Raw genomic sequence first — 9,402 nt, forward strand, 5'->3', positions numbered from 1 at the left:
ATCTTTTAAGCATATGACAAACAATAATACTAATTTTTTCAATAATAATTATTGTGGAAATCCATTGATCAATTAATAAACATTCTAATCCCAAACCTAACTCAATTCACATTAAAGATCTTAATACATTTAATCGTGTATATTATTTATAATTAATTCATATTACCATTATTTAACTAGGAATCCTTGTCGGTGTATCCCGAAGGGTTCGTCTTTCACACATCATCTTTATATGGTTCATCCGATCAGGTGAGTATCTCACTCCCCATTTTAACTCATTTTTAACCGTTTTGGGGACATATGCGTTCTATTTATTTTACTACTATATATTACTCAACTTGCAATTGTTATCACATGTGTTTAACAATTTATACCTTACTTGTTTATGTGCTTACTTGCTTTATATGCTTCCGCATTCGGAGAGGTCCAACATAATCTCAGTCTAGTATGATCATATGACCGTCGTAGTGGCCGGTGTCCAACGCATTGACAATGGTTTCACTGAGACCTCATTTTTTGGTAACCAATGCCCATTCGCATGGCAGCGGTTTAGCCCTTTCTTTATGATTTGATTGATTTGTTTATATGCTATGGTTAAATTGCTTATCTCACTTGACACAGTTTGCTATCTTATTTATTATTATATAATCAAGAAAATATGGTGTTTTACTCACTCAACCTTGTGTTGACAAAATTATTTTATTTTCAACGCATATGCAGGTCATCGTATGACGTAGTTGAAGTTAGAAGATCGTTTAAGGAATTATGCTAGAGGAAATTCAATGTGAATTAATTTTATGATTTTGATTTGTGTTTGTTTTGAAATATTGTAATGAATAATTGTTTTATTTGAAATTATTAAATAGATATTGAAACTTATAATGTTGAATGATAGTAACCTCGTGAGCTGTGACAATCAGTTCGCGCCCCGACATTTCCGCCGTAGGTTGGGGTGTGACACCGAGGGGGGGAGGGGGGGGGGTTGGTAATATTGTCTCATTTGCATGTATGCAGTGGTGGTTTAGTGCCAGCTGTACATGTGGCTTCATCCCGTTGGTGCCTTTTCATACATGATTCTGGCATTTGCGATGGTCCTGACTTGTATTTTCTTTTGCGCGGTGTTTTGGACGTATATGCTCAAGGGTGCACGTCCTATAGGAGTGTTCCCATATTTGGCATCTTATCCTTCGGGTTCGAGAACATATATCTTCAATATACACAAGAGTAATTTGATCATTTTCATCGTCACTGCCATTTCACTACCATATTCTCTTTTCTCGGTCGCCCCCTTTTATCTCTAATAAATGAATAGAAGTTTCCCGCTGAACCAAACACACCACCATAATCATCATGACAACTTTTAAGTTTTAACACCACCTCAAGTCCTCATTCTTCACTCATTTCCCTTCTTCATCGTCCCTTTTTATCTCTAATAAATGGATACAAGTTTGTGTCGTAAATAACCTTCCAATTTCTAGTCACCAATTCAAGGTGATAAACAACAACTTGGATTGGAACACACACTAAAACATTTGAACATCACGCTCTCTTAAGCTGAAGCCTAATATAAATCTATAATGACAATCACCCATACCCAATCGAAACCCTAACACAAATGTTACAAAGAGAAATGTCTAAACCACCAAACCTTATATCATACCTAAAATATCGATACCAATAACCTGAAACAAAATCAAATCCAAGAAAAATCAAGAATTAGCGGTACTAATGACTACAAACATCGACAATGGAAGCATTCCCAATAAAAGGCAACACGTTTAAACACCTCAAAACTTCATACATCAAAATTCAAGTACACAAACATAATTCACATTAACAAACAATAACATCCCTTAAAATTAAATTTGAATATGGGTCAGATTTCCAACCAAACACATTAAGGATATAGAAATAAGAACATACATATATCGATATACGTTTTGATAGGTAATAAGGAATAGTGATGATGTAAATGATCCAACAAGAAGATTCAAAGGTAAGGATTGCTTGGCATGATCGAGCAAGAGGGAACATGATATTAATGATGAGGGAGAGAAATAAGAGAAATAAACGAATAAGTAAATTATCTAAATCATACATATGATGGTGGATATATTGTAACAGTGAAATAAGCAAAAATTTAATCCAATACTAATTATGCAACAAGTTTTGAAAGTAAAAGACATTTTATAACCCTTTGTTTTAATCTCAATTAATTAAACCTATAGTTAGTTATAAAGTAATCTTTCACACACAAAAATAGTTGTTAAAGCAAGAAAAATAAGTGGTCTAGTAGATAGTTTGTTGCCCTACTACTAATATATTGGATGTACGTTTAAATCTCGGGGGCGACTGATTCTTAGTTGTTAATTTTTTCCAATAAGAAATGATTCAATACTAACTCTGAAATTTAAACCAATCTACGCTGTTACACTTAAACTTTAATAAAGTTACTCTTTTGTCGATAAACTTTAATATTGATAAGGCGTTGGCAAATATGAGGAGCTTAGAGATCAAGCTGATGATTACATAAGTACAAGTAGCGCGTAGTTGAATGTGTTTCAAAGTCTCCAAGTAGAAGATTGTTTGATGTAAGGCCCCGTTACCGGTAACCCTACTTTCGTGTTGGATTTACTCATAAACACAGTTCTAAATATCAGAGTTAATTAAAACATTTACGCGGAATATAAAACTTTCATAAAACATTACAATATTTCATAACTTGTCTCAAAACGTCCTTTGTCTTTCATAAAACATTACAATATTTCATAACTTGGCCTCAGGCGAAGTTGTCATCAGGCGAACTTAGCTTGCAGGCGAAGTTCATCGCTTTGAAGGCGAAGTTGCCCAGATGCAGGCGAAGTTGCCCAGACAGCCGCTGTTCGGTTTCTTTCCAGCATTTTGAGCGATTTTAACACCCTTGCTATGGTTCAATATCACCCACTACGCTTCCCGACCATTTTCGGTCGCTTATACACTAAAAAAGCTTGGATCTTTAAACTTCAAAGATCAAGAATCATACCTTTTTGGGCTTGTTTGGATCTCGTTTACTTGCTAGTACACTAATCGCTCTCTCTCGGACCTGCCCGACTCTTCCCTTGGCTCGGCCGGCCGGCGGCGGTATGCGTGTGGTGTGTGTGTGTGTTTTGGGGTGTTAGGGAGTTTGGTGAAAATGAAGATATTTTGGGATTTTGGGGGTATTTATATCCCTGAAATCACATTCTCATTTAACCCATCTCAATTAATCCACGTCCAAGACCCGCTCCCTACCCGATATTAATTAATTACGCGAAATCACTAAACATAACTTCCTTTATTCATCATTAAGATTTTTAGGATGTTACAAGTCTTCCCCCCTTAAAGAGGTTTCGTCCCCGAAACCTAACTATTACATAAACAAACTAGGGTAAAACTTGCGCATCTCATCCTCGGCTTCCCAAGTAGCATCCGATCCTTTGCGGTGTTTCCATATCACTTTTACCAAAGGTATAGTCTTGTGACGAAGCTGCTTCTCCTTACAATCAACGATCTCTATCGATTGCTCGATGTAGTTCAATTGTTCATCAACCTCGATGTCCATTAATGGCACGTGAGACGTGTCATCAGCTAGACACTTCCTTAGATGAGAAACATGGAAGGTTGAATGAATTCCTTCTAACTCATCGGGTAAATCCAGTTTATAAGCTACTTCACCCACACGAATTACAATCCTGAACGGTCCAATGTACCTCGGACTCAACTTTCCTCTTTTCCTAAAACGGATAATCCCCTTCCAAGGCAAGACCTTGAGCATCACATTGTCACCAACGTTAAACTCAATTGGTCGTCGCCGCTTATCTGCATAAGACTTTTGTCTGTCTTGCGCGGCTTTCATTCTTGCTTTGATCTGATCGAACTTTGAAGACGTTTCTTGAACCACTTCTAGACTTCCCATTTCTTTCTGACCAATCTCACCCCAACACACCGGGGTTCTACATCGTCTACCATAAAGCATCTCAAACGGTGGCATACCAATACTTGAATGGTAACTGTTGTTATAAGAGAACTCTGCCAGATGCAGATGATCATCCCAACTTCCACCAAAATCTAAGACATAAGCACGTAGCATATCCTCAAGGGTTTGGATCGTCCTTTCAGACTGTCCATCGGTTTGAGGATGATACGCCGTACCGATGTTCAACCTCGTCCCCATAGCTTCATGGAATTTCTTCCAGAACCTCGAAGTAACCGTGTATCCCTATCAGACACGATTGATAACGGTACTCCATGCTTGGTTACAACTTCCTTGATGAACAAGCTTGCTAACGTTTCTGACGAGATGGCCTCTCGTATGGGCAGAAAGTGAGCACTCTTGGTCAAACGGTCCACAATCACCCAGATGGTATCATGTTGCTTAGCTGTACGAGGTAGCTTAGTTATGAAGTCCATGGTGATGTGTTCCCATTTCCACTCAGGTATCTCTAGCGGTTGCATTTTCCCATAAGGCTTTTGGTGTTCGGCTTTGACTTGTAAGCAAGTTAAGCACTTACCAACATAATCCACTACATCGTTCTTCATTCCTGGCCACCAGTAATCTCTTTTCAAGTCTTGGTACATCTTTGCAGCTCCAGGATGGATTGAGTACCTTGACTTATGAGCTTCATTTAAGATTCGACTTCTAAGATCACCATGGCGTGGGATCCACATACGGTCGAACCTAGTTTTAACTCCATGAGTGTTTTCCATCAACCCATCTTGCTGGCCATAAATCCTTTCTTTCTTTACTAACCCTTCGTCTACTAACACTTCTGACTGCACTTTGATGATTTCTTCAAAAAGACTTGAGTTCATGATCAACTTGTATGACTTCACTGCTGCAAGGACTTCCTCATTCTTACGACTTAGCGCATCAGCGACCACGTTAGCTTTACCGGGGTAATACTTAATCTCACAGTCGTAATCCTTTATCAATTCTAACCATCTTCTCTGCCTCATGTTCAATTCTTTCTACTCGAAGAAGTACTTTAAACTCTTATGATCTGTATAGATAGTGCACTTAGTACCGTACAGATAATGCCTCCATATCTTAAGAGCATGCACTACAGCTGCTAACTCCAAATCGTGCGTCGGATAAGTACTTTCATGGACCTTCAACTGTCTAGACGCGTAAGCTATCACCTTCCCTCGTTGCATCAACACGCAACCTAATCCTTGATGCGAAGCATCAGCACAAACAACGAAATCCTCGTCACCATCGGGTAGAGTAAGGATTGGAGCTTGCGTGAGTCTCTTCTTCAATTTTTCAAAGGCTTCTTCCTGAAACTTTCCCCAACTGAATACTATCGACTTTCGAGTCATACCGGTCAGCGGTGCGGCTATCTTGGAGAAACCTTCGATGAATCTCCTATAGTAGCCAGCTAACCTTAGGAAGCTTCGTATATCAGTCAGGTTCTGCGGAGTCTTCCAATTCGTTATCGCTTCAATCTTAGCTGGGTCCACGGTAATCCCTTCCGGATTAATCACGTGACCTAAAAATTGCACTTCTCTTAACCAGAACGCGCACTTCGAAAACTTGGCATACAACTTCTCTTTCTTTAGAGTCTCCAATACCTCTCTCAGATGCTCAGCATGGTCAGACTCGTTCTTTGAATAAATCAATATATCGTCAATGAAGACGATAACCGACTTATCCAACATCGGCCGACACACCTTATTCATCATGTCCATAAATGCTGCAGGAGCATTTGTTAGACCGAATGACATTACGAGGAACTCGTAGTGTCCATACCGCGTTCGGAACGCTGTCTTAGGGATGTCTGCCTCCTTCACCTTCAGCTGATGGTAGCCTGATCTGAGATCTATTCGGGAGAACCAACTTGAACCTTGAAGTTGGTCAAACAGATCATCAATCCTTGGCAACGGATATCTATTCTTTACCGTAAGCTTATTCAACTCACGATAGTCTATGCACATTCTCATACTTCCATCCTTCTTTTTCACGAACAACACTGGTGCGCCCCACGGGGAAACACTCGGTCTTATGAAACCTTTGTCGAGGAGTTCTTGCAGTTGTGACATCAATTCTTTCATCTCGGACGGTGCTAGACGGTAAGGCGCTTTCGCGACAGGTTGGGCTCCTGGTATTAAATCTATCTGAAATTCTATCTCTCGCTCCGGCGGCAACCCCGGAAGATCCTCAGGGAATACTTCTGGGTAGTCGCGTACAATAGGAACATCTTTCATTTCTTTCGTCTCGGCCGCAGCGTTGACGACATACGCCAGGTAGGCACGACACCCTCGCCTTAGCAAACCCTCGGCTTTTATCATCGAAATGACATTAAGCCCAGAACTTTCCTTATCACCATAAACCGTTACCGCACTACCATCCAATGACTTTAACTTTATCATCCTACTCTTACATACTATCTGAGCCTCAAACTCAGACAACCAATCCATACCCAAAACCACATCGAACCCTCCCAAGGTCATAACGTACAAGGTAACCGGGAACTCATGTCCTTCCAATTCTATCTTACAGTTCTTAATCATTTTTGTTATTTTAACCGAAGTGTCACTGGCGGTTTCTACTACAAAAGTTTCAGACACTCGGCAACATTTCATTTTAGCTAGTTTACTAAATGGTGTGGCTACGAAACTTTTGTTTGCGCCCGAATCAAATAATACAGAAGCGGAAACACCGTTCACTAGAAACGTACCTGTGACGACATCCGGAATCTGCTTGGCTTGTTCTTGGGTCAGCATGTTGGCTCTAGTTCTTGGCCTAGCTTGATCGGCATCCTTCCTTCCACTACCTCCAGCTTCACCATCTGTGCACTCTCTCGCCATGTGGCCTGTCTTGCCACATTTGTAACATGCTGGCTTTGCACTGCACTCATTGGCATAATGCCCTACCTTCCCACACTTATAACACACATTAGACCCCATCCGGCATTCCCCACCGTGAGCCTTTCCACATTTGAGACAAACACCAGAACTTTTACCCCACTTGCACTCACCACCATGCATCTTTCCGCAGGTCTTACACGATCTCTTCTCCCACACTCTCTGCTTCTTATCTCTGGGGTTCCATAACTGAGTACCGGGTCGTTTAGCAGGAGCGGCCCATTTCTTCTCTTTCTTCTCGTCTCACACCACCACATCATCCGCAGCCAGGTCTGCATAGACCATCTCTGCGAGTTCGACAGCAGAATCGAAAGTAGCAGGTTTACTTGTCCTGACTAACATGCGGACTCTCTGTGGTAATCCCCTCACATAACACTTGATTCTCTTAGCCTCAGTGCTGACCATATCGGGTACCAACCTAGACATTCGATTGAACTCTGTAGTGTACTCACGATGTGTCATCGTCCCAGCTTTCAAGTTTAGGAACTTCATCTCCGCCCTTTCAACCTCGGCGTCAGCACAGAACTTCTTCATTACTAACTCCTTCAGATCGTCCCACCTCATCTCTTTGATCTCTTCTCGGGTCTTCCTCTGCTCCACACTCTCCCACCAATACATAGCCTCATCCTCGAATGATTGAGTAGCATAACCTACCGCTTGATCTGGACGGCACTCGCTAATGCGGATAACCTTATCCATGGCGGTTATCCACTGAAGAGTAGCGATTGCGTCTCCTGAACCAGTCAGCTTAGGCGGGTCACAACCTTTGAAGGACTTATAGTTGCAACCGCCTCGGCCCTTCTTCCTATCATCATCTTTCACAGACCTTACCTCACTTGAGTCACCCCTTTCCCTCTCGTCATCCTTCCTACCATTACCACCCGCCCCTTCAACAGTTCTTTCACGGCTTCCAGCAGACCTTCCCGGGGTAATATTTTTCACAGCAGTGGCTACAGCTTGAACAATAGCTGCTTGAATTGCAGGATCCAGTTGAACTCCTTCATTGTTTTCCGGGTTCCTTCCCGCTGCGCTTCCTTCAGCTTCAGTGTTGGAAGCGGTCTCAACCGAAGGTTGCTGGACACGACGAGGCCTGCCGCGTCGTCCAGTGCGACCTCCGGCTCCAACAATGTCTCCGGCTCCAGCCATTGTATTCTAAAAGGGAAGTTAAACCTTAGGCGAACTTAGCTTTAGGCGAAGTTGTCATCAGGCGAACTTGGCTTTAGGCGAAGTTGTCATCAGGCGAACTTGGCCTCAGGCGAAGTTGTCATCAGGCGAACTTAGCTTGCAGGCGAAGTTCATCTGGCGAACTTAGCTTGCAGGCGAAGTTCATCGCTTTGAAGGCGAAGTTGCCCAGATGCAGGCGAAGTTGCCCAGACAGCCGTTGTTCGGTTTCTTTCCAGCATTTTGAGCGATTTTAACACCCTTGCTATGGTTCAATATCACCCACTACGCTTCCCGACCATTTTCGGTCGCTTATACACTAAAAAAGCTTGGATCTTTAAACTTCAAAGATTAAGAATCATACCTTTTTGGGCTTGTTTGGATCTCGTTTACTTGCTAGTACACTAATCGCTCTCTCTCGGACCTGCCCGACTCTTCCCTTGGCTCGGCCGGCCGGCGGCGGTATGCGTGTGGTGTGTGTGTGTGTTTTGGGGTGTTAGGGAGTTTGGTGAAAATGAAGATATTTTGGGATTTTGGGGGTATTTATATCCCTGAAATCCCATTCTCATTTAACCCATCTTAATTAATCCACGTCCAAGACCCGCTCCCTACCCGATATTAATTAATTACGCGAAATCACTAAACATAACTTCCTTTATTCATCATTAAAATTTTTAGGATGTTACATTTGATTTGTTGACTTTAGCCCACTTTGGGGCAAACCAATTAGGAGGACAAAGAGCTTTAGGGTTTGCCCGACCCTAATAGCTTTTAGTCTCAGTTAGTTAACTTACTATTTAAGATTTTAAGGTTTCAAGGGCTACCTTAATTATGTTTTACCTATATATTAATCTTATTAAGTACTTGTAATCATTATCACTAAATAAAAATATAAACTCTAGTTACCGCTCGTGGACTTAGGTCATCCAAACCTAACCATGATAAACCGGTCTCTTGTATTAGTTTTTCGTGTAGTGTCCTCACAAATGTTAATAAAGTTAACTATTAGTTTTGGTTTAAATTACGTTGTTCCCTTTTTATATCTAACATTAAACTTTTTTTATTTCTTCGTTTGCTATAACGAGAACAACGAAACTGACCGATTTTCTGCCTACAACAACGATACCATCCGATTCTCACTTATTGCTTAGTTTCATCTTAGTTTCGAACTTTCAACAACACACAAATTAAAAAAATAACTAGTTTATATAATGGGAAAATCCCCAAAATATCCATTTTAAACAATGTGGTCAAGCTTTTGTTTATTATTATTATTATATATTCCTCAAATGTCCATTACCAATAACCTTGGCTACCCCCTTAAACTTCTTTAGACTCGCTTATTTTAAACCAGTAGTT

The sequence above is a fragment of the Bidens hawaiensis genome, unplaced genomic scaffold, assembly GCF_021521415.1.
Source record: "Bidens hawaiensis isolate Kalapana, Puna unplaced genomic scaffold, B.hawaiensis_p1.1 tig00005460_1, whole genome shotgun sequence".
Classification (NCBI taxonomy): Eukaryota; Viridiplantae; Streptophyta; class Magnoliopsida; order Asterales; family Asteraceae; genus Bidens; species Bidens hawaiensis.